We start from the raw sequence: 25,788 nt of genomic DNA, 5'->3' as shown, positions 1-25,788 counted from the left end.
TCACAGGGGTAGGGATCCTTATCTATTCTCATCTGCTCACACTGAGTCAAACCCAGTGCTTAGCACAGTGCCTTAAATAAATGCTTAGCAAATACCACAGTTATCGCTCTAAGAGCTTTTTTCAATGTTGGCTGGGCAGGAGTGAGAATTCAACTGTACACTTGTGGATTTGTTATACTGAACCTTGGCACTTCTGAAGATACGGTTATTCAATTGCACCTATAGCGTTTTGATCGCAAAGGGATTGAATTCCCATTTTACAGTTGAGGAAAAACGAGGCTCAGAGAAGCCAAGTGACTAACAGCAGGCAAGGGACAGAGCAGGAATTAAAACCCAGGTCTTCTGACTCTCCGACACATCCTCTCTCCACTAGACCATGCTACTTCTATTCTTTGCTTTCAATTCTGAAAATAAGAATCACGTTTCAGTTCCGGTGAAGTTCTTACTTGAATTTTGTTTTGTTCCAAAATGCTTGATAAGACTATTAATAAAACCTTGGCTGAGAAGAAGATACATACATACGCACCCCCACACCTCCTACCGAAGTATTAAATGTACCCATTTTTTCGCTGCCTATTTCCACAATCTTATGGTGGCTTAAATATACCACTTAAGAAGCAGCGTGGCTCAGTGGAAAGAGCCCGGGCTTGGGAGTCAGACGTCATGAGTTCGAATCCCGGCTCTGCCACCTGTCAGCTGTGTGACTGTGGGCAAGTCACTTCACTTCTCTGTGCCTCAGTTACCTCATCTGTAAAATGGGCATTAACTGTGAGCCTCACGTGGGACAACCTGATTACCCTGTATCTACCCCAGTGCTTAAAAGAGTGCTCGGCACATAGTAAGTGCTTTACAAATACCAACATTAAGAAGGAAAATCCAAACAGGAAAATTTGCTTCCCAGACCATGGAAACGGTACAGATACCATGGGAGGTAATTCAAGAGCTACCATTCTAATACCAGGAGTTCAAGGCTAATAATAATAATAAAATTGGGGTATTTGTAAGAGCTATCAGTCAACGGAATGTATTTACTGATTCTGTGGGCAGGACACTATACCCAAGATTTAGGTGAGCACGATAGAGTTCGTAAACACGATTCCTGCCCTCAAGGAACTTCCGGTCTACAGTGTGCAAAGCACTGAACTGCGCATCTGGGAAAGGACAATAGAGTTAGTTGACAGGAACGCCACTCTCAAGAAGCTTACAGTCTACTGTGTGAAGAGTACTCCACTAAATGCTAGAGCTGATACACAATAATCGGATAGAACACAATTCCTGGCTCAAGGCTCACAAACTAAGAGGGAGGGAGAACAGGTATTACATACCCATTTGATGGATGAGGAAACTGAGGCCCACAGCGTTTAACTTGCCCAAGGTCCCACAGCAGACAGATGGCAGAGATGGGAGTTGATTCCAGGACGCCTGACTCTTAGAACCGGGCTTTTTAGATGCGGCCATTGGTAAGAATGGAAACCTACTTTTGAAACTTTTTTTTTTCCTAATGATATTATGTTAAGTGCTTACTATGCATCAGGCCTGTACTAAACACTGGGATAGATCTGGGGTAGAACAAGCTAATCATGTTGGGCACAGACCATGGCCCATGTGGGGCTCACGGTCTTAATCCCCATTTTACAGATGAGGCAACAGAGGTACAGATAAGGCTTAGCTATTGATTTTTTCCCCAATTCTTTTTGCAAAATGAGCCCTGGGATTCTAAATAAATTTTACATTACACTCATTTTCCCTATCTAGATCAATGATGATAATAAGAATGGTGGCATTTGTTAAGTGCTTACTGTCAGGCACTGTTCTAAGCGCTGAGGTAGATACATGATAATCAGGTTGGACACAAGTTCTGTCCCACATGGGGCTTCACAATCTTAATCGCCATTTTCAGATGAGACGACTGAGAAAGTCACATGGCAGACAAGGGGCAAGTGAGAAACTGACAAGTGACAAGTGAAAAGCAGCACGGCGTAGTGGATAGTGCACGGGCACGGGAGAGGGAAGGTCATGGGTTCTAATTCCGGCTCTGCTGCATGACGTTGGGCAGGTCACTTCGCTTCTCTGTGCTTCAGTTACTTCGTCTGTAAAACAGGGAATGAGACCGTGAGTCCCTGGTGGGACAGGGACTGTTTCCAACTCGATTTGCCTGGATCCACCCCGGCGCTAAGAACGGTGCCTGTCACACAGTAAGCTATTAGCAAATACTACAGTCATTATTAATTATTAAGTGGCAGGGCCTGGATGAGAACCCAGATCCTTCTGCTTTCCAGGCCCAGGATCTATCCACTAGACTATGCTTCGTAACGCCACGGTTCTGACCGCTTCAATCATAACATCATTTAGGATATTGTGATCCAAGAAGAATTTCTCCGCATCCTCGTTCCCGAGAATACCTTCACAGGGAGTAAACATGAAGGACACCTTTATTCAGTCAAACCAGATTATTTGTGAAATAGTGACAGATTCCCAAATAATATGCAATTATAGTAGTATTATCTGCTGTGAAACAGAGTATTGTTTCCAGCAGTAGTGGAACTACAAATGATTATTACTTGCCAAAATAAATTTCACTTTGAATCGTATCTTTCCAACAGTTTTATTAACCAGATATGCTTGTCTCGTTCCCACAGCTTTGAAAGTAAAACCGGGTGAATTAATAGCTAATTTAGATTTATAATTAATGAGATTTCCTGTGTTGAATTTTTTCCAATTTTCTTCAACAGTATTTCCCTTAAATAGCCTTTCGCATAATGCACAATCTTATAAGTCTCCATTGAGTATCGATGGAGTCTTATTACTCTTTCCGAAGCCATAATCATTCAAGCCGCATTTTAAACAAGCGGCAAAAATTGCTACCTTGGGAAATTATTTGGGAGAGATGGTAAAAATAAGAGCCAGTTTAACTTGGAGTGAGTTCCTCTAAGATCTTGTACATGGAAGAAAATTCCCCAATAACACAGGTCTTTTGTCATGACATTATGCATTCATCTTCAAGACAGTTGATGTAACATAAACTGCAAAAGATTCCCTTTGACAATTCTGGTAAGCTCCTTGTGGGAAGGGAACATACCTACTAACCTTTTTTTCTATTGGACTCTCCCAAGTGCTTATTCAAGTGCTCTGTACAAAGGAAGCGCTCAATAAATACCTGTGATTGATTGGTGATTTGGGTACAGGTTGGGGAGAGGAAGTGCCAATGCTATTTTTAAATGAACAGTTAATTTGGCTTGATACTGGCATATTTTTTAAATAATGTAACCACATGGTATAGGAAACTCTGCCTGCGACATCTATTTAGCCCTATCTGCAATTAGCCAATCCATCAATAGTATTTATGGGGCACTTACTGCGTGTAGAACACTGTAGTTGGTGCCTGGGAGAGAATAATAGCTTTAGTAGACGTCTAAACCCAGCTCCGCCACTTGCCTGCCGGACGACCTTGGCTAAGACACTTCCCTCCTCTGTGCCTCTGTTACTGCAGCTGTGCCTCAGTCACCTCATCTGTAAAATGGGGATGAAGACTGTGAGCCTCACGTGGGACAACCTGATTACCCTGATTCTACCCCAGTGCTTAGAACAGTGCTCGGCACACAGTCAGCGCTTAACGAATACCAACATTATTATTATTATTATTACACCGGGGATTAAGACCGTGAGTCCCACGTGGGGCAGGAAGTGTCTCCAACCTGATGAGCTTGTATCTACCCCAGCGCTTACTACATAGTGCCTGGCACACAGTAAGCGCTAAACAAGTATCATTAAAAAAAGAAAAAGTCAATGCCCTCAAGGAGATTACAATCACATGGGAGAGGAAGATATGATTAAGAAACCAGTGGTTTTAACCGGGGAGTTACTGTGTGCAGAGCACTGCACTAACGCCTGTGTTCCTTCCTACTTTAGCTGTGAGTTCCCAGTGGGGCAGGGACTGTATCTCAACTGATATCTACCCCAGTGCTTAGTACAGTGCTTGGCTTAGAGTAAGCACTTCACAGATATCATTATTACTATTGGAAGAGCACAAAAAAATTAGTTGACAATCTCTTCCATTATGGATTTTATTGTTTATTCAGAGAAACAAACATAATCAATCTCAATAGCATTTACTGAGCACTTACTGTGTACAGAGCACTGGATTAAGCTCTTGGGCGGATGCAACAGAGTCAGAAGACACGCTGCCCGCCCTCCAAAATCTTTCATAATAGTGGGAAAAGATCACTAAAGCTTGGAAATGGTTTTTTCTCCCCATCCACTGCATTATTGCAGTTGTAAAATTATAGCAGATATTTTCTTCATTTTCATAATTGAAGAGGAAAAAATTACACATTTGACATCTAAGCAGTGAGGAGTTTTATATTTTTATTTCGGGGGTCAGGACCTTGCAGCGGGTGGAAAATTGAACTGTGAATTCCACTGCTATCCAGAAGCCATCCTGCAATCAATTAATCAATCACAAGTATTTACGTAAAGATAGTAGATCCAATCCCCCAACTCATGGACTTTACAGACTAGTAGGGGACACAAGCAATAAAATTAAATGAAGGTACAGAGACAAAGGAGAGATACTTTAGAGAAGCAGTTGGCCTAGTAGAAAGAGAAAGGGGCCAGGAGTCAGCGGACCTGGGTTCTAATCCCACTTCCACCACTGTGCTGTGTGACCTCGGGCAGGTCACTTCACTTCTCTGGGCCTCAGGTTCCTTATATGTAAAATGGGAATTGAATGCAACTCCCTCCTACTTAGACTGTAAGGCCTTTGTGGGACAGGGATGTGTCTTGTATCTTGTGTCTTTCCCAGAGCTTCGTACAGTGCGTGACACATAGGAAGCGCTTAAAAAGTACAATATTTATTATTATTATAATGTGATAAGGGACATTGTGAGAACTTATGTTTTCAATACAATGGCTCAAGTTATGGGATGGTGATATGATGGAGAGAGGAGAGATTCAGAAGGGAAGACCTCTTAGAGAAGATGTGATTTCTAAAGCACCAACACTTGTCCGCTGGGTGACCTTGAGCAAGTGGCTTTACTTCTCTGGGCCCCAGTTTCCTCGTCTATAAAATGGGGATTATTACTGTGACCCCACGATTAATTTGTATCTACCCCAGCGTTCAGTACAGTGCCCGGCACATCGTAAGTGCTTAAAAACAATAATAATGTTGGTATTGGTTAAGCGCTTACCAGGTGCAAAGCACTGTTCTAAGCGCTGGGTAGATACAGAGTCATCAGGTTGGCCCACGTGAGGCTCACAGTAATAATCCCCATTTTACAGATGAGGCAACTGAGGCACAGAGAAGTTAAGTGACTTGAGCTTAACAAATACCATTTAAAAAGAGGGTTTTAAAGACACAGAGAGAGCGGTGGTCAGCCAGAGTTGAGGGGAGACAGAGAGTGGAAAGGAGGAATGTGAGGAGTGAGAAGGACTCCTGAAGAATGAAAGTCTGAGGAATGAGAAATGGTGAATTGGGAGAAGCTGGGAGAGTAGGAGTGTGGAGATAGAGCTGAGAGGATCCATAAGATGGCAAGTTCCTTGAGGAGAGGATGATGCCTATTAACTCTATTGTACCCTCTCAAGTGCTCCATAAGTTTGTGGTGGGCAAGGAACGTGTCTCCCAACTCTGCCACTGGACTCTTCCAAGCACTTAGTAATGTGCTCTGTACACAGTAGGCTCTCGATGAATAGGATTGATCGAACTGTCCTCATTAAGTGCTCAATAAATACCACTGATTGACTGACTGAAGCTAACGAGTCCCATTTTCCAAAAAGGAATATTGACAGTACAGAGAGTAACACGTAACACGTGGTCTTTACTAAGTGCTCACTCCGTAGCCAAGACTGGGATAAGCACAGGGGTAGTGTTTCCTTTTTTATCAAAGACCATGAGCATATTGTCAAAGAAGGATGTTGATTGAGGAAAAAAGAATCAAGTTCACAGTCAACTCAGCTCTTCACACAATAACAAAATTCCCCTGATGGTTTTCAGCTACTTAACACAAGTTACAAGATCGACTGTTGAGCACAAGGCCTTTAAAGAAAGAGAATAAATACAGGATGGATGCAAACTAATTAGTGTGCTGTCATTTCGGTGCTTACACATTTCCTTGTCCATGAATGGCGCTTTTCAATTATTGGCAGCATTCAATGGCGTGTTTCTCCTCAAGTGTCATTTGCCTAATCAAGTGTCCTTGTGGATTAAATTACACTGGGAAATCCAGAAGAGGCCATTAAATGACAAATACGGGAAACCAGGTTCTGTTAAGCAGCGGGGAGAATCTCTTTATAGTGTCTGGGATGTAACATGTTAATCTTGTACTTGAAATTCTAGCATCTGGTTATCGCTTCCCTGTGGTTGTGTTGGCTTTGTCAGAATTTACAGGTGGTGGGTCCAAAGGTGTGGGGGGGGAGGGTGGTTACGCCCCCATAAAAAACAGGGTGAGCTGCGTTCTCCAACTTCACTCATTCCGTGTTTTAGAGAAGATGGCGGCTTTCTGGCCTGTTCAAGTTTTCCCCTGTCTGGTCTTCATCAGCTTCCTTAAATTCCTGCCCTCCATCCCCATGACCCCCTCCAGGCTGTCAGCTCACTGTGGGCAGGGACTACGTCTACCAACTCTGCTCTACTGTCCTCGGATAAGTTCCTTCCACGGAAAGCGCTCAATAAATACCCTTGAATGAGTGATTCCTCATAAAATGTAGCCACCTCAGAGAAGCAGCGTGTCCCGGTGGAAAGTGCCTGGGACCGGGAGTCAGAGGATCTGGGTTCTAATGCCGGCTCCATCACGGGTCTGCTGGTTGACCTTGGGTAAGTCACTTAACTTTCTCTGTGACTCAGTTCCCTCATGTACAAAATGGGGATTTAATACTTGTTCTCCTTCCTAGACTGTAGCTGCTGCTGATCTTGTGTTCACCCCAGGGCTTAGTTCAGTGTTTGACACATAAGCCCTAAACAGATAACACAATTATCATTACTAAATTATGAAAAATATCAATCATTTATTATAAATGATTTATTTTTATTAATGTCTGTCTCCTCCTCTAGACTGTTAACACATTGTGGGCGGGGAACGTAACTACCAACTCCGTTGTACTTTAATGCCCCAAGAGCTTAGTACAGTGCTCTGCCCAAAGTAAGTGCTCAATAAACACAAGTGATTGACTGAAATTAACTAACTCTAGGAACCCTTCCCTCATTTCTCCCATTTGCTTTCCCTCCTACGGTGTTATGCATTTGACCGTCTCTCCTTCAGCACTTGATATTCACCCCAATCCCAGCCCCACAGCACTTAACTACATCGTGGCTCAGTGGGAAGAGCCCGGACTTGGGAGTCAGAGGTCATGGGTTCTAATCCCGGCTCCGAAGTTTGTCAGCTGAGGGACTTTGGGCAAGTCACTTAATTTCTCTGGGCCTCATTTACCTCATCAGTAAAATGGGGATGAAGACTGTGAGCCCCACGTGGGACCACCTGATCACCTTATATCCCCCTAGCGCTTAGATCAGTGCTTTGCACATAGTAAGTGCTTAAATACCAACGTATCATTATTATTATCACTCTAGTCTTCCATTCCCTTAACAGTAACGTATTTTAATGCCTGCCTCCCCTTGAGGCTGTAAGCTTTCTGGGGGCAGAAAACATGTCTACCCACTCTACTGTTTTGGGTTTTTTTGTTTTGTGATATCTCTTAAGCGCTTATGTGTGCCAGGCACTGTATTAAGCACCGGGGTAGATACGAGCTATTCAGGTTGGACACAGTTCTTGTCCCACACGGGGCTGTGAGGTACCTGAAGCACTGACTGTAAGCCCGTCAAAGGGCAGGGACTGTCTCTATCTGTTACGGATTTGTACATTCCAAGTGCTTAGTACAGTGCTCTGCACATAGTAAGCACTCAATAAATACTACTGAATGAAGAATGAATGAATGAATGAATGATGGTATTTGTTAAGCACTTACTCTGTGTCAAGCACTGTTCTCAGCGCTGGGGTAGTTTTAAGTTAATCAGTTTGGACATAGTCTCTGTTCAACACAGGACTCTCAGTCTCAATCCCCATTTTACAGATGAGGTGACTGAGGCACAGAGAAGAGACTTGTCCAAGGTCCCACAGCAGCCAAGTGGCAGAGCTGGAATTAGAACCCAGATCCTTCTGACTCTCAGTTCCGCGCTCTATCCAGTAGCCCTCACTGTCTCTCTCATAGTTCTCTCCCAAGTGGCTACTACAGTGCTCAGCACAGAGCAACTGTTCAGTAAATACCACTGATTGATGTTTGATAGGAAGGTTTCAAATAGTTACGGTATTTGTTAACTGCTTACGATGTATCAAGCACTGTTCTCTACCCCGGGGTAGATATAAGTTAATCAAGTCGCACACAGTCCCTGTCCCACGAGGGGCTCACGGTCTTAGCAGGTAAAGAAACAGGTTTTTTAATGGTATGTGTTAAGCACCCACCTTGCGCCAGGCCGTTTCATGTGTTGGGCAATTCATTCATTCAATAGTATTTATTGAGCACTTACTATGTGCAGAGCACTGTATTAAGCGCTTGGATTGTACAAATCGGCAATAGATGGAGACAGTCCCTGCCCTCTGACGGGCTTACGGTCTAATCGGGGTAGACGGACAGGCAAAAACAATAGCAATTAATAGGATCGAGGGGATGAACATCTCATTAAAACAATAGCAAATAAATTGTGATGTACATCTCATTAACAAAATAAATAGGGTAATGAAAATATATACAGTTGAGCGGACGAGTACAGTGCTGAGGGGATGGGAAGCGAGTGGGGGAGGAGCAGAGGGAAAGGGGGGAAAAGAGGGCTTAGCTGAGGGGAGGTGAAGGAGGGGGGTAAATGAATCCCCATTTTCGCATGAAGAAACTGAGGCACTGGGAAGGGAAGTGACTTGCCCAAGATTACACAGCAGGCAACTGGCAGAGCTGGAATTAGAATCCAGGTCCCGGGATTCCCAAGTCTGGGCTTTTTCCATTAGGCCACACTGCTCCTTCATTTCTCCCACCCAGCAACTTTTAAGGTTAGGGGGCTCTTTTGTGAGGAAAAATGAAGTCCGCTTTGGGAGTGAGATGTGTAAATTCATGACTAACCAACAGATGCTCAAAGTCATTGATGAATAACCCTGTTCTCAACTTGGTTGCTAATTTGATGACAATATCTGTTTATTTAAAGAGCTCCGGTAGGTTTTCCAAACGAATCTAAATCCCAAGAGTACTTCATTAGATGAATTACACATGAAGGAGAACATTTCAAAAGTGCCTCGAGTTATGGTCCCAATAATTGTCATACCTCACCCATGGACACATCTATAAGCAACCAAATGGCAACAAGCTGATTTACTGCTCTCAAGCTGATATTTTTCACTCTTACTGAAAAGGCGTGATTTTTATAAAGAATATCTCAGCGGCCAAGATGGAGAAAAAATAACTTTCTAATTCAGTTATTTTTCACTCAAAAGAGCTCTGGATATTAGCCTCCTTAAGTGTAACTTCATCGGGGCCTAGTGGAAAGAGCCCGGGCTCTGCCACTTAACTGCTATGTGACCTTGGGCAAGTCACTCAACGTCTCGATGTCTCACTTTCCTCATCTGTAAAATGGGGATTCAACACCTGCTCTCATTCCTCCTTAGACCATGAGCCCCATGTGGGACAGGGACTGTGTCCAACCCGCTTATCGTCTACCGCCACGCTTAGTATGGGGCTTGGCACCTGATAACCACCTAACGAACAGCACATTTATCATTTTTTTTCAATCTTATCCTCAAACACGCCAGTCACTCTAGCTCACACCACATGCTCAATAATTCATCGGACTTACTAGTCAATCAACCCATCAGTGGCATTTATTGGACACCTCCTGAATGCCAAACACTGTAAGCTCTAGCTAGAGCATCAAAAAATTAGTAAACACAGTGGTTACCCTCAGTGTGTTTATAATCAAGCAACGGGAACAAACATACTTAATCACTTGCACGGGCCTGGGAGTCACTCATCCATTCAATAGTATTTATTGAGCGATTACAATGTGCAGAGCACTGTACTAAGTACTTGGAATGTACAATTTGGCAGAAGATAGAGACCATCCCTGCGGAATGACGGGCGCACAGTCTAATCGGGGGAGACGGACGGACAAAAACAAGACAACATAATCAAGATTAATAGAATTAAGGGGACGTACACCTGATTGGCAAAATAAATAAGGTAACAGAGTCAAGAGGACCTGGGTTCTAATCCCAATTTTGCCACTGGTCTGCTGTGTGGCCTTAGGCAATTCATTTCACTTCTCTATGCCTCAGCTGCCTCCTCTGTAAAATGGGGATTTATACTGTGAGCCCCATGTGGGACATGAATTGAGTTCAATCTGATTAGCCGTGTGGCTCAGTGGAAAGAGCAGGGCTTGGGAGTCAAAGGTCAGGGGTTCTAATCCTGCCCCCGGCACTTGTCAGATGTGTGACTTTGGGCAGGTCACTTAACTTCTCTGTGCCTCAGTTGCCTCATCTGTAAAATGGGGATTAAGACTGTGAGCCCCATGTGGGACAACCCGATTTTTTTTTCTCTCCCCCAGTGCTCAGAACAATGTTTGGCACATAGCAAGTACTTCACAAATAGCATCATTATTATTATTAGCTTGTTTCTACCCCAGCACATAGTACACTGCCTGCATATAGGACCTGGTACATATTAAGTGCTTTAATATCAAAAAAGGGGTACTTATTGGGCACATACCATGTATAGAACAGTGTACTAAACACTTAGGATGAGTCACTAATGTTGTCAGATTCCATCCCTACACCCTCAAGGAGTTAAACAATCTAGCAGAGGAGACAGAGACTAAATAAATTACAGGTAATTCGAGAATTCATGAGGAAAGGACTATTATAGATAGCCTTGGATACTCTGGGTGAAATATTGAGGGTGCGAATCAGAAACACCCAGAGAAATCAGAAGGGTGATAAATCGTTCTTAGTCTCGGACAAGAGGGTTTTGAGTGACTTTGGCAAAGTCGTGAAACTGCCAATCAAACGAAAAAGCGATATTCACCAGCAAAAATGTAACCCAAGGAGGTTTGGAGAGCAGAAAGACAACAAGGAGTCACAGAAAAGTCCAGTCCTTGGCTGGCCTCCCCTAAACTTCAATACAACACAATAAGGTGGTCGGAGAAAACGTCCCCCTCTTTCCCCAGTTCCCTCTCCCGTCTGCGTCATCTATGAACTTGGATCTGTACCCTTTGGCCGTTTGCTATGAACTCCACTCTAAGTCCCACAGTACTTATGAACAGACCATAATTTATTCATTCATATTAATTCCGGTCTCCCTGTCTAGCTCCCACAGAGCTCACTGTGGCCAGGGAAGGCATCTACCAATTCTCCTGCATTGTCCTCTCCCGAGTGCTTAATACAGTCCTCTGCATACAGTAAGCGCTCAATAAATGCCACCGATCGATTGATATATCCTTCCTACAGAGACAAAGCCAGCAACAATGGGCCAGGGACGGTGTGCACGAGGCCTAGTGACAAGCAACCAGGACGAGGAGTCAGAAGATCTGGGTTCTAGATCTGGTTCCATCGCTTTCCCGCCGTGTGACCTTGGGCAAGTCACTTAACTGAGCCTCATTCGCCTCACCTGAAAAGTGGGGATGAAATATGACTCCCTCACTCCATACTTCCCTTTAGACTGTGAGCTCTGTGTGGGACAGAGACCGCCTCTGCTTATCCTGGTTTATACTCTTCAGTTAAGCACAGTGCACAGTACCCAGTAAACACTTAGCAAATAATATCGTCATTATCACGACATTATTATTACAAAATGAACAGGGCGCACGTCAACAGGACTTCTTAGCTTCCCACCCAAACCCTGCCCTTCCCCTGACTTTCCCATCATTGTAGGCTGCACCACCATCTTTCCCATCTCACAAGCCCGTAATCTTGACTCCTCTCTCTTATTCTATCCATTGCTCAATCCAGTGGGTTTCACTTTCCTCTTTCCTCCCCATCCAAACTGTTACCTTGTTAATCCAGTCACTTAACCTATCCCATCACAGCTCCACAGCACTTATGTACATAATTTCTTTATTTATTCATTTATATTAATGACTGTCTCCCCCTCTAGATTGTAAGCTCATTGAGGGCAAGGAATGTGTCTGTTATATTGTACTGTCCCAAGCGCTTAGTACAGTGCTCTGCACAATGTAATTATTACTATTATGGTATTATGGTACTTACTATGTGCCAAGCCATGGTCTAAGAGCTGGGGTAGATACAAGTTAATACATAGGACACAGTTCATGTCCCACATTGGGCTCACAAACTTCATTCCCATTATTTACAGATGAGGTATTTGAGGCCTAGAGAGGTGAAGAGACTTGCCCAAGGTCACACCGCAGACAGGTTGGCAGAGCTGGGATTAGAACCCACGACCCTCCGACTCACAGGCCCAAACTCCACCCATTAAGCCAAGCTGCTTCTCCAGTAAACGCTCCCTAAATATATACTGACTGACAGAGGGAAATCGGGAAGTTCAAGTCACCAATCTAAAAGCCCCAAGAAGAAGCAGAGAAAGAAATGCAAGCCCAAAGTCACCATTTGTGAAGTTGCTAGAAAGGACCATTCCATTTCTGCTTCTGTCAGGGAAACATTCAACCGCCCTTCTTACCACATCCTCTTCTCCTTGAATCTTTTAGCCCCTTTTCCAAGAAAAGTTTTGAGGGGCCGTTTTAAAGGTCAGTGCGACCCAGAAGCCCATAAATACTTATCAAGTTATCTGCTTTCATTCGAGAAATGTGTGATTTATGGTGTTGGTTAAGAGCCATCTAAAAAGAATAATGATCCCAGACAGTATGTGGTGATAAGGATGATACCTTATATTGGGGGATAACCAGCATGGTCATAAAACATCGCCCCACAGCCGGATATGATAATGATGATTTTTTTGTCAATTAAATAATGTACTTATTAGGTACCAAGCACTGTTCTCAGTATATAGGAGATACCAGATAATCAGGTCGGACACAGTCCCTATTCCACACGGGGCTCACAGTCTAAATGGAAGGAAGAGAGGCATTTCATCCCCAATTTACAGATGAGGAAACCGAGGCCCAAAGGGGTTGAAGTGGTTTATCCAAAATCATTGTAAAACCTGGCTCCCATCCCTATGCTCCTACCATTAGGCCAAAATGATCTATCAAACAATCAATTAATCGGCTGTATTCATTGAGAACTTCCTGGGTGCAGAGGCCTTGGCAGAATAAAATATTACAGAGTTGGTAGACAAATTCCTCTCCCATAACAAGCTTACAGCCTAGAGGACGAGAAAGACATTAATATAAATACATTGAGGATATGCACATAACCAGTATGGGGATGAAGATGGGGTGAATAAAGGGAGCGAATCAGGGTGACGCGTAAGGGAGTGGGAGAAGAGGAAACGAGGGATTAGTCGGGAAAGGCCTCTTGGAGATGTGTCTTTAATAGGGCACTGAAGCGGGGGAGAGTAACTGCCTGTGGGATATGAGGAGGGCGGGAGTTTCAGGCCAGAGGCGGGATGTGAGCGAGAGGAAGGCGGCGAGATAGAGACGGAGGTACAGGGAGAAGGTTGACATAAGAAGAATCAAGTATGAGGGCTGGGTTATAGTAGGAGAGCAGCCAGGTGAGGTAGGAGGGCGAAAGGTGATTAAGGATTTTAAAGGAGATGGAAAGGAGTTTGGGTCTGATGCAAAGGTGGACAGGTTACCACTGGATATTCTTGAAGAGTGGGGTGACGTGGACTGAACCTTTTTATAGAAAACTGATCTAGGCAGCAGGGTGAAGTATGGACTGGACTGGGGAGAGCCAGGAAACAGGGAGGTCAGCAAAGAGGATGATACCGTAATAAAGGCTAGACAGGATAAGTGCTTGGATTAATACGGTAGCAGTCTGGATGGCGAGGAAAGGGCAGATTTTGGCGACATGAGTGACAGATTGAAAATGTGGGATGAATGAGAGAAAAGAATCAAGGATAACGCCAAGGTTTCAGGCTCATGAAACGGTAAGGATGGTAGTGCTAAGGGAAAGTCTTGGGGAGGACGAGGCTAGAGTGAGACGATAAGGAGTTCTGTTTTGGACACGTTAAGTTGGAGGTGTCAGCGGGACATCAAGTAGAGATGTCCTGAAGGCAGGAGAAAATGTGAGACAGCAGAGAAGGAGAGAGGTCAGAGCTAGAGATTTGGGAATCATCTGTTTTGAGGTGATTGTTAAAGCCATGGAAATGAATGAATTCTCCAAGGGAGTAAGTGTTCATGGAAAAGAGGAGGAGATCCAGAAATGACCTTTGATGATCTCGAATGAAGACATTCAAGTTTGGGGATGGGTCTTCATGAAAAAAATCTAAATATTAAGATTCCAAGACTCCCTCAAGAAGCCTTTCCCGAATAATCTCCCTTTTCTTCTACTCCCTCTCTTTTCTACATCATCTGTATCCTTGGATCTGTGACCTTTGGGCACTTGGTATTTAACTCCCCCCAGCTCCTCAGCACTTACGTCTGTAACCATACATTATTTTTTTTATGTTCATGTCTGTCTCCCCCTCCAGACGCTGTACTTGATGAGGGCAGGGAACCAACTCTTATACTGTATGCTCACAAGCATTTAATACAATGCTCTGTACACAGTTAGCATTCAATCAGTAAATCCATTGCAGAAAATAGAGATGCAGGTGAATCAAATCAATTTTCAGCAATCCATTTGCCCATCTCTGGCAAAAGGGAAGTGGTGTTGCCTAATGGAAAGAGCATGGACCAGGGAGAGAGAGGGCCTGGGTTCTAATCTCAGCTCTGCCACTTGCCTGTTGCGTGAACCTGGGCAGGTCACTTCATTTTTCTGCGATTCAGGTTCCTCGACTGTAAAATGGGGATTAAACATCTGTTCTCCCTATTGCTTAGACAGTGAGGCCCATGTGGGACAGAAACTGTGTCCAACCTGATTGATTTGTATCTCCCTTCTCCTTGACATGGAGTGCTGAACCAATAGGAGCTTAATCAATACTGTAAAGAAATTATTCTGACCTTGTTTTTACTGTATTAGGGCTTGTTTCGATCAATGTTATTTACTGAGTGGTTACTGTGAGCTGAGCACTGTACTAAATGCTATCTGTTAAGTGCCCACTATGGACCAAACACTGTACTAAGCTCTGGGGTAGCTAAAAGCAAATTAGGTTAGACACAGTCCCTGACCCACATTGGGCTCACAGCCTTAATCCCCATTTCACGGATGAGCTGAGGCCCAGAAAAATTAAGTGACTTGCCCAGGGTCACACAGCAGACATGTGGCGGAGGCAGGATTAGAAGGCGGGTCCTTCCGATGCCCAGGACCACGCTCTATCCAGTAGGCCACCCTGCTACTCGTCCTTGGGGGGTACAATAGAGTGGTCTAAATTCCTTCCCTCAGGAATCTTCTAATCTACAATCAATCGCCGCTAGGAGAAGCCACCGAGAATGAAGATATATGCAGGAAAGTGGAGAAAAAATTTTAAAGCTGAGAAAGAGCACAAAGAAACAGTCGAATTTGACGGGAACGGTGCGGGGAGCGCATGAGGGAGGCGGCGTCTGGTATGCCATCAAAGACGTGCTAGACATAAGTGAGCTGGGAACTGTTTCCGTACCGCCATTTCATGGACACCAATTAATGACCAGTAGGGGATATACACAAAAGGAGAGCGATTCCCCTCTACCGACTGCTGCTCGTTGAGCTTTTGCCGTAGTCTCCCGGCAGTTCATTTTTATTTCACAGTGTTGGAAATTGTGCTTTACCGCCCTGCTCTTTCCCCCATTCCTGTGGGAATGAAACGTGGTAGGGTGAGTACCAGTCACTGTGTTCTTTGCGGGCCTACGGAGATTCGCAAGCTGGAGCCAGAATAGGCTTCTCCCCCAGGAAGCCCCGCTGGTTCAAAAAGCTACGCAGGCGATCAAATGTCATGGAGATGAAGGTTCCAAATCTGCCAAAGCAGACAACTGTGCTTTTGAGGCACAGATGGAAGAAGTTGGGGAAATGACGAGGATAAACGCTGGGTAGCTTTGAAGCAATTTTCATACAGTCTGGGTAGCTGTGAAGCGATATTTATTGCCGACTATCATCCACTGCCCCTTCAAACATCCTCACTCGACTCTCGTCAGCAAAAAAGAAAGCACCTTTTATGGCCAATTTTTCCAACCCTAAAAGCTCTTAACTAGAAGATTTTCCGATAAGTGATCAGATTATTTTGGAGTTTACTATTATTTATTGTTTTCTTTCTTAATCGTTTAATGATCCAATTCAGCTGTGCTCAAAGCCCAGCAGTTAGATCATTAAAGACTGAACATTCATTTCAATGATATATATAAGATAGTATTTTGATAGCATTTTTCTAATGGCTTTGCGTTAGATATAGTTTCACATGCTTAGGTTATTCTGCTCACTAAGCCATCAGAATTTCTCTTGGCAATTAACATGTCACTTTGGGTTGAAAGCTGCAATTGCATTGTTTGAATGAACTACATTTAAGATGCGCGTGATTCAGAAGACAGAAAAAAAACCTTGCAAATTAGACCAGAAAACCAGTAGGGTGGCCACTGGTTTACTACTATCTAGCCTAGCAAGAGAACTTTATCTACTTTTTAATGTGTTCCTAGTTTACGGCCTATTCATTATAGTATTGAAACGATAGTATTCAACGAATTGCACTGTGCTAAGCACTTGGGAGAGTGCAATAGATTTGGGAGACATGATCCCTGCCCTCAAATAGCTAGCGATAGAAGTGGTAAGTATTACATTCGTAGTGTTTCAATTTTCAGAGTTCTGTCTGAAATGTGTGGGCCTAAGGGTTTGCATTCTAAAGATGGGAATCGAATCAGTCCATTGTATTTATGGAATACCTACAGTATTCCATAATTTCCTAGGTCCATAATACCTACAGTATTCCATAAAGCAGAGCACTAATAATAATAATAATAATAGCATTTGTTAAGCACTTACTATGTTCCAGGCACTGTACTAAGTGATGGGGTGGAAACAAGCAAATCAGGTTGGCCACAGTCCCTTGTCCTATGTGGGGATCACAGTCCTAATCCCCATTTTACAGATGAGGTAACTGAGGCACAGAGAAGTTAAGTGACTTGCCCATTCTACTAAACAGCTGGAAGAGTACACTATTTCAGAGTTGGTAGACATTTTCCCTGCCCATAATGAGTTCAAAGGCTTGAGAATTTTCATTTTTAATAGTACTTGTTAAATGCTCACTAGACATCAAGCATTATGCTAAGCGCTGGAGTAGACACAATTTATTCAGGTAAGAAACAATCCCTCGTCTCACACGCGACTCAGTCTCAGTAGGAAGGAGGAGAGGTACTGAATCCTCACTTTATAGTTGAGGAAACTGATGCCCAGAGAAGTTAATTGACTTACCCAAGGTTGCACAGCAACAAAGTGGCAGAGCGGACATTAGAACCCAGGTTCTCTGGCTTTATTTTATCCACTTGACTATGATCCTTCCCAAGAGGGTTATGTCTCTTTCCTTCTTTAAGCAGGGTCTACGTCCAAACTCATAACCTTGTATCTATATCAGAAAGGACTTCACAAATGCCACAATTAGTACCAATAAACTCCATAGATAAAATGGGCATAGAAAAGCGTTTAAGATCGCTGTGGACGGGGATTACTTTTACCAATACTCCTGTACCGCATTTTCCTAAACATTTAGTACAATGCTCTACACCCAGAATACTCTCAATAAATACCACTGCTAGATGTAATTGCTTATATAAAAAAAAAGTCAAAATCTTTCATTTGTTCAGCTGGCAGGACTCAAACTGTTTTTAACACAAGTACAACAGCAAAAGACATTCAAATTTTTAAGAATCTCTATGACCAGCCACATAAGCAGGGTAGCTCAGTGGCAAGAGGCCGGGCTTAGGTGTCAGAGTTCATGGGTTCGAATCCTGGCTCTGCTACTTGTCAGTTGTGTGACTGTGGGCAAGTCACTTGACTTCTCGGTGCCTCAGTTACCTCATCTGGAAAATGGGGGTTAAGACTGTGAGCCTCACGTGGGACAACCTGATTACCCTGTATCTACCCCAGGGCTTAGAACAGTGCTCTGCACATAGTAAGCGCTTAACAGATACCAACATTATTAACTCCTGTTTATCAGAAATATTCCATGGTGGGCAGAGAATGTCTCTGTTTACTGTTATTTTGTACTCTCCCAAGTCCTTAGGATAGTGTTATGCACAGGGTAAGCACTCAATCAATGAGTGAGTGAATTGCAAAAGGGGTCCCATTCGTCAGAGTTTAGTGCATCTCTGCTACAGCTCACTTAGCAGAGATGGAAGCAGTGTGGCCTAATGGATAGAGCCCGGGCCTGAAAGTCAGAAGTACTTAGATTCTAATCCTGGCTCTGCCACTTGTCTGCTGTGTGACCTTGGTCAAATCACTTTACTTCTCTATGCCTCAGTTACTTCATCTGTAAAATGGGGATTAATACTGTGAGCTTAATTTGGGACACGAATTGTGTCCAACCTGAATAACATCTGACTTGCCGAGAATTTAAAACAGTGCCTCGCTTAGCAAATACCATAAAAAATGAATAATAATAATAATAATAATAATAATAATAAAAGTAGTTGCTATTGCTTACTATGTGTTAAGCCCTGTTCCAAGAGCTAAGGTAAATAATAATAATAATAATAATAATAATAATAATAATAATGTTGGTATTTGTTAAGCACTTACTATGTGCAGAGCACTGTTCTAAGCGCTGGGGGAGATACAGGGTAATCAGGTTGTCCCACGTGAGCCTCACAGTCTTAATCCCCATTTTACAGATGAGGTAACTGAGGCGCAAAGAAGTGAAGTGACTTGCCCACAGTCACACAGCTGACACGTGGCACTGCAGGATTCGAACCCATGACCTCTGACTCCCAAGCCCGGGCTCTTTCCACTGAGCCACGTTGCTTAATTGCTTAATTAAGTTGGACCCAAACCCTGTCCCACATGGGGCTCAGAAGTGTTAGGTAATGCAGACAGAGTCAATGTGAGGAAAATATCCGAACCAGAAAAACAGACAAAGAGACAGGTACGGAGAGGTAGTGTGTTTAGTCGATTGACCACCGATCTGGGAGGCAGAAAGACAGGGGTTGTGGTCACAGCTCTGCCACATGTCTGCTGTGTGACCTTGGGCAAGTCACCTCCACTTCTCTGAGCCTCATTTACTTCACCTGTAAAATGGGGACTAAGATTGCGAGCCTCACATAGGGCATGGATTGGATCCAGTCTGAGTAACTTGTATCTTCCCTTAACTTGTTTCTATCAGTATGTGCTTAACAAATAACCACAGGAAAATGCAGCCACACCTACACCAGTCATACAGAGACAGAGTTGAGAGATACATCCGCACACAGTAAGCGCTCAATAAATACGACTGAATGAATGAAAACTCCAGCCCAGCCCACACATTCTGCTCCTCTGGCGCCAGATCTCGTCTATCTCGCTGCCGACCCCTTTCCCACATCCGTGCCCTAGCCTGGAACTCCCTCCCAACTCCATTTATGCAAGACCATCACTCTGACCACCTTCAAAGCCTCAATAAGGCCACAAATTCTTCAGGAGGCCTTCCCTGATTAAGTCCTCTTTCCCTCGGCTCGCTCTGCCTTCTGCTCATCTGTGCACTTGGATCTGTGATCTCTGGACATTGAATATTCACCCCAACCCCACCTGACATATGTACACATCATTATATTACTTATAAATTACTCATTCATATCGATGTCTCTCTTCCCCTCTAGATTGTAAACTCAATATGCGCAGGGAATACGACTCCTAATTCTGCTGTACTGTATTCTCGCAAGTACTTAGAAGAGGGCTCTGCAAATAGCAAACACTCAATAAATATCCCTGATGGACTGTTTGAGAGCAAACACTTAGACCATGCACATATAGGTGATGAGAGCAAGCCCCTAGACCAGGAACCCAGGGACGATGAGACAAAATACTTAGACCGATGACCCAGAAGCAGGAGAGAAGCAAGATGGCCTAGAGGATCGAGCCCGGGCCTGCAAGTCAGAAGGACCTGAGCTCTAATCCCAGCTCTGCCATATGTCTGCCGTGTGACCTCTGGCAAGTCTCTTCACTTCTCTGTGCCTCGGTTACCTTATAATAATAATAATGATGGTATTTGTTAAGCGCTTACTATGTGCCAAGTCCTGTTAAAGACTGTGAGCCCCATGTGGGACATGGACTCCATCCAACCTGCATAACTTGTATCTATTCCAATACTTAGTACAGATTTTGGCATGTAGTAAGGGCTCAGCGAACACCATTAAAATAAAACAACAACAAAAAAAAACCCCGAAACAAAATAATAAAACACCACCACCACCCAGACCACGTACTTAGAGACAAAGAGAGACAATAGCTAGGAAACACTTAACAAATGCCAAAATAATAACAACTACACCAAACCACAAACTTGAAGAAAGAGAAAGAGATCAGCTGTACCATGCAATATTTAACCAATATCAGCTTGTTGTGGCAGGATATGTGACCCCTTATTGTTAGACTGTACTCTCCCAAGCACTTAGTACAGTGCTCTGCACACAGTAAGCGCTCAATGAATACGACAGACTGACTGACAGACCACAGCCTGACCAGGCAACACTTAACAAATACCAGACCGTAAGTTTGTTGTAGGGAGGGAATGTGTGGGCATCTTGTTTTATTGTCCTCTCTCAAGCCCTTAGTATTCATTTATTCAATAGTATCTATTGAGCACTTACTATGTTCAGAGCACTGTACTAAGCGCTTGGAATGTACAAATCGGTAACAGATAGAGACGGTCCCCCTACCCTTTGACGGGCTTACAGTGTGATCGGGAGAGACGGACAGACAAGAACAATAGCAATAAATAGAATCAAGGGGATGAACATCTCATTAAAACAATAGCAAATAAATAGAATCAAGGTGACGTACATGTCATTAACAAAATAAGTAGGGTAATGAAAATATATACAGTTGAGCGGATGAGTACTGTGCTGAGTGGAGGGGAAGGGAGAGGGGGAGGAGCAGAGGGATGAGGGGAAAAGAGGGTTTAGCACAGTACAGCTTTCTGCACATGGTAAGCGCTTGATAAATACGATTTACTGAATTCAACAGATGAGGTAATGCTAATAAACTCTCTTACCAGGTTTAGGATCCTGAAAAGATTTTAAAAAAAGCACCTGCAGACAGACAATTTAAGGATTTGAAAGGCCAGTTCAGAGTTGTAAGCTTCCTTCTTGGGCTCTATCTTCCAATTGTGAGTTTCCCCCTCCTCAAATTCCACCTCCTCCAACAAGCAGTAACCAACTAGCTATCAGAACCATAAATCTTGTCAATCTTTCTAATGCCTCTTAAGACTGAAATATCTATTTCTGCCACGTCTAGGTAGATGTAGATATGGATAGATATATGGAAGTAGTGCGACCTAGTTGAAAGAGCACAGGCCTGGAGTCAGAAGACCCGGATTCTAATCCCAGCTCCACCTCTAATCTTCTGTGTGACCCTGGGCAAGTTATTTAACTTCTTTGTGCCTCAGTTTCCTTTACTTTAAAATGAGGATTTAATACCTATTGGCCCTCCTCCTTAGACTGTGAGGCCCATGTGGGACAGGGACTGTGTCTAACCTGATTAACTCGTATCTACCCTAGGACTGTGAATAATGCTTAACCCTTATAAGCACTTAAGAAATATCAAAATAATAATATAGAGGTAGATATGTACATTTGACTGAATATTCAATTTGACGGTCCTTTCAACTGTAAACCTGATGTGGGCAGGAAATGTTTCTACCAATTTCGTTATATTGTACTCTCCCAAGGGCTTACTGCAGTGTTCTGCAGTGTAAGTACTCAATGGATACGATTGATTGAAGTCACTGGAAGAAGAGCAGTAACAAATATGGATGTTCAAAAGAGTAAGAGTAAAGATCTTCAGAGTTACCTGTAAATTATTTTAAAATCCCTTTGTAAACTTTAAGTTCCTTGTGGGCAGAGATTGTGTTTACTATGAGAAAAATAATCTTCTCGGTACTTACTTGAGAGAAGCAGCGTGGCTCAGTGGGAAAAGCACGGACTTGGGAGTCAGAGGTGATGGGTTCGAATCCCCGATCTGCCACTTGTCAGCTGTGTGACTGTGGGCAAGTCACTTCTCTGTGCCTCAGTTCCCTCATCTGTAAAATGGGGATGAAGACGGTGAGCCTCACGTGGGACAACCTGATTACCTTGTACCCATCCCCAGCGCTTAGAACCGTGCTCTGCACATAGTAAGTGCTTAACAAACAACATCATCATTATTATTACTATTTTACTGCACTGTACTCTCCCAAGCTCTTTGTACAGTGCTCTGCACACAGTAAGCGCTCAATCAATACCACTGATGGATAGATTCATTGAGCATCCACTTAGTACAGTGCACTGTACCAGGCGATTGGGAAGCAGAGATGAAGAAGAATCACATTCCCTGCCCTCCAATAACTTCCACTCTTGCAAAATACACACGATAACATTTACAATTAGAGTGGGATTTCAAAAACACAACTGAATAATCACAGAGTGAGAGGAAGTGCCATGTGTCAAAGACAATCCAGAAAAAAAAAAAATCAATGTACCCAGAGTCATCAAAATTTTGCTGTTGTCTTATGCTGTCGAGTCGTGTCCGACCCAGAACGACGCCATGGAAGCATCTTCCCCAGAACACCCGACCTCCATCCGCAATCTTTCTGGTAATGTAACCATAGAGTTTTTTTGGTAAAAATATGGAGGCGGTTTACCAACGCCTCCTTACGCGCAATAAACCTGAGTCTCCGCCCTCGACTCTCTCCGGTACCGCCGCTGCCCAGCACAGGGGAGTTTTGACTTGTTGCAAATGACCTTCCACTCCCTAGCCACTGCCCAAGCTAGGAAAGGACCGGACAGGCCTCTATTTGACTCTCCGTCCCATAGACAAAACTGGTAGAGGACTGGAAACTCTCCAGGTGCCACCCTGAGAGGTGCATCAAAGTTTTAGATGTGTGTTATCGCACACGGATTCAATGCTTTGAAAAAAGGTATTGGCTATCGATAAGAAGAATTTCATCTCATTTGGAAGTCGGTGGATTTTTATAGGACACGCACAATGGGGGGGGTGGGGGGGTGGATACTAGATAGCTTTAATAGTGGGGCTAGCATTAAAATGAGGACATTTTGAAAAGTTTTCACATAAGGAGATGAAACAATGTCCTTCTGGATCTGTGGACCTCAAAGCAAATCAGCCTTTCTCTCTGAAGCTGTTAATGAGCCGCTTTACTTGGCCGTGTGATCAACTGCTTTGTAAAACAGTGTCCTGCCTGGAATTTTAAACCGTTCAATTAACTCATGAGGACGCATCGTTTTGGCCCCGTATGTGACAGTGTTAATATTTCACCTCTTACAACAAGTAGAAAGGTTCATGAAGTCAGTAAATGTTGGGAGGAAATATGTATTTTAAAAATTGACCAATTAGAAAAATAAGCACAGTCATCTTAGATAGACATGATTGTTTTGGAGGTACTTATATGCTAAGCCAGAAAGATGGGGGGAAAGAAGCACAATAAGGACATGTTACACATGCTAGAAAATCTAGGCTATTTTTCTGATTAATGAATGGCATTTTTATGATTTATCTATGGCATTTATTGAGGGCTTACTTTGTGGCAGGACATTATACTAAGTGCTTCGGAGAGTGAAGTAGAGTTCCTTGCTCACAAACAGTTTATAGCATGGCTGTGAGAAGCAGTGTGGTCTAGTAAGTAGGGCACGGGCTTGCGAGCCGGAGAGTTGGGTTCAAATCCCAGCTTGTCGTATGACCTTGGGCAAGTCACTTTACTTCTCTGAACCTCAGTTTCCTCATCTGCACATTGGGGATTAAATACCTGTTCTCTCTCCTACTTTAGACTGTGAGCCCTCTAAGAGACATGGACTGTGGCCAACCTGATTATCCTGAATCTACCCCAGAGTTTAGGATAGTGCTTAGTATATAATAAGCTCTTAAATCAATCAACTGTATTTATGTAGCACTTACTATGTGCAGAGCACTGTACTAAGCATTTGGGAGAGTACAATACACCAGAATTAGCAGACAAGTACCCAGTCCATAAGAACTGTTATCAAATTATATCAATTATATAATCATCTACTATACTACGTATAAAATCAATCCAATTTATTGAGCACTTACTGTGTGCAGAGCATAATGCTATTTAAGCCTATCATATCATACATAATAGAAATAATTATATGATACTATTATGAGTTATGGATTTCCTACGCAGGTAAGATAGTTTTCATCTTAAGAGCTCTACACGTTCAATTAGTCAAGAAATTGACTTGCTGGACAGTAGTGAAATGAAAGCCTCAAAGCAACTGTCCTGGACACACCTACAGTTCTTGCACATTGCAATAGTTCATTCATTCATTCAATAGTATTTATTGAGCACTTATTATGTGCAGAGCACTGTACTAAGCGCTTGGAATGGACAAAAGGGCAACAGATAGAGACAGTCCCTGCCCACTGACGGGCTTACGGTCTAATCGGGGGATAGTTATGGCAAAATTATTGTAAAGCTTCTGGGTTTTGTTTTGTTCTTTGGTTTTTTGAAGTAGTTAAGTGTTTACTATGTGACAGACACTGTTATAAGCGCTGAGTTAGATTAAATTAATCAGGTCAGACATAGTCCAAGTCCCACATGGGGCTTAAAACCTTAATCCCCATTTTACAGAAGAGAGAACTGAGGCCCAGAGAAGTGAAGTGACTTGCCCAAGGTAACAAAGCAGACAAGTTTAGATTAGACTGTAAGCCCATCGACGAGACTGTGAGCCCGTGGAAGGGTAGGAACTGCCTCTGTTACCAATTTGTCCATTCCAAGCGCTCAGTAAAGTGCTCTGCACATAGTAAGCGCGCAATAAATACTACTGAATGAATGAAGTGGCGGACCAGAATTAGAAGTCAGTTCTGACTTCCGGGGTGGTGCTCTACCACTGGGCCAACCCCGCTTCCAAGTCGCCGGAAAAGCACAGAACTGCAAAAGCTGAACATTGATATGACTGTGATGGCTCCCTCTGAGTCAGGGATAATTGAAACAGGAAGTAACCTGTAACTTCTAAAAGGCCCTTATTAATATGGTGAACACCAAGCCCTGGTATTTTAAGCGGTAATCTCCTTGACCAAAGTTAAAAGCAAAAATTAAAATAACATTCTAAATACCAGCTATAAAGCAGAGTCATAAACCTAAGCACTTCCACAGCAGTTTTCAAAAGGCTTTTTATTCTGCTGACCTCGTTCCCCTTGTCTCTCTTTGCATTTTGAAATCTTCGGGAGGATACGGAAGGATGACAAAATTCAACGGCGATAGGGCAAAGGATTGAAGGGATAATCTTTGCAAGACGCTGACGGCCTGAATTATGAATGAGGGGGGATTCTTCCCCTGGTCTTGATGTGGAAACCTCAACCCCGCAGCACTTCCAGAGGTATCTTTAAATTGTATATTATAAATTATTTATTACCTTTGTTTAGTGGGAAGAGCCCGCGAGTCAGAGGTCTTGGGTTCTAATCCCGGCTCCGCCACTTGTCTGCTATATGACCTTGGGTAAGTCACTTAACCTCTCTGTGCCTCAGTTACCTCATCTGTAAAATGGGGATGAAGACTGTGAGCCCCGCGTGGGACAACCTGATTACCTTCTATCTACCCCAGCGCTTAGAACAGTGCTTGGCACATAGTAAGTGCTTAACA

Source organism: Ornithorhynchus anatinus, chromosome 6 (genome assembly GCF_004115215.2).
Source record: "Ornithorhynchus anatinus isolate Pmale09 chromosome 6, mOrnAna1.pri.v4, whole genome shotgun sequence".
Classification (NCBI taxonomy): Eukaryota; Metazoa; Chordata; class Mammalia; order Monotremata; family Ornithorhynchidae; genus Ornithorhynchus; species Ornithorhynchus anatinus.
The sequence above is the reverse complement of the archived record's forward strand: the minus strand, read 5'-3'. Positions refer to the sequence as shown.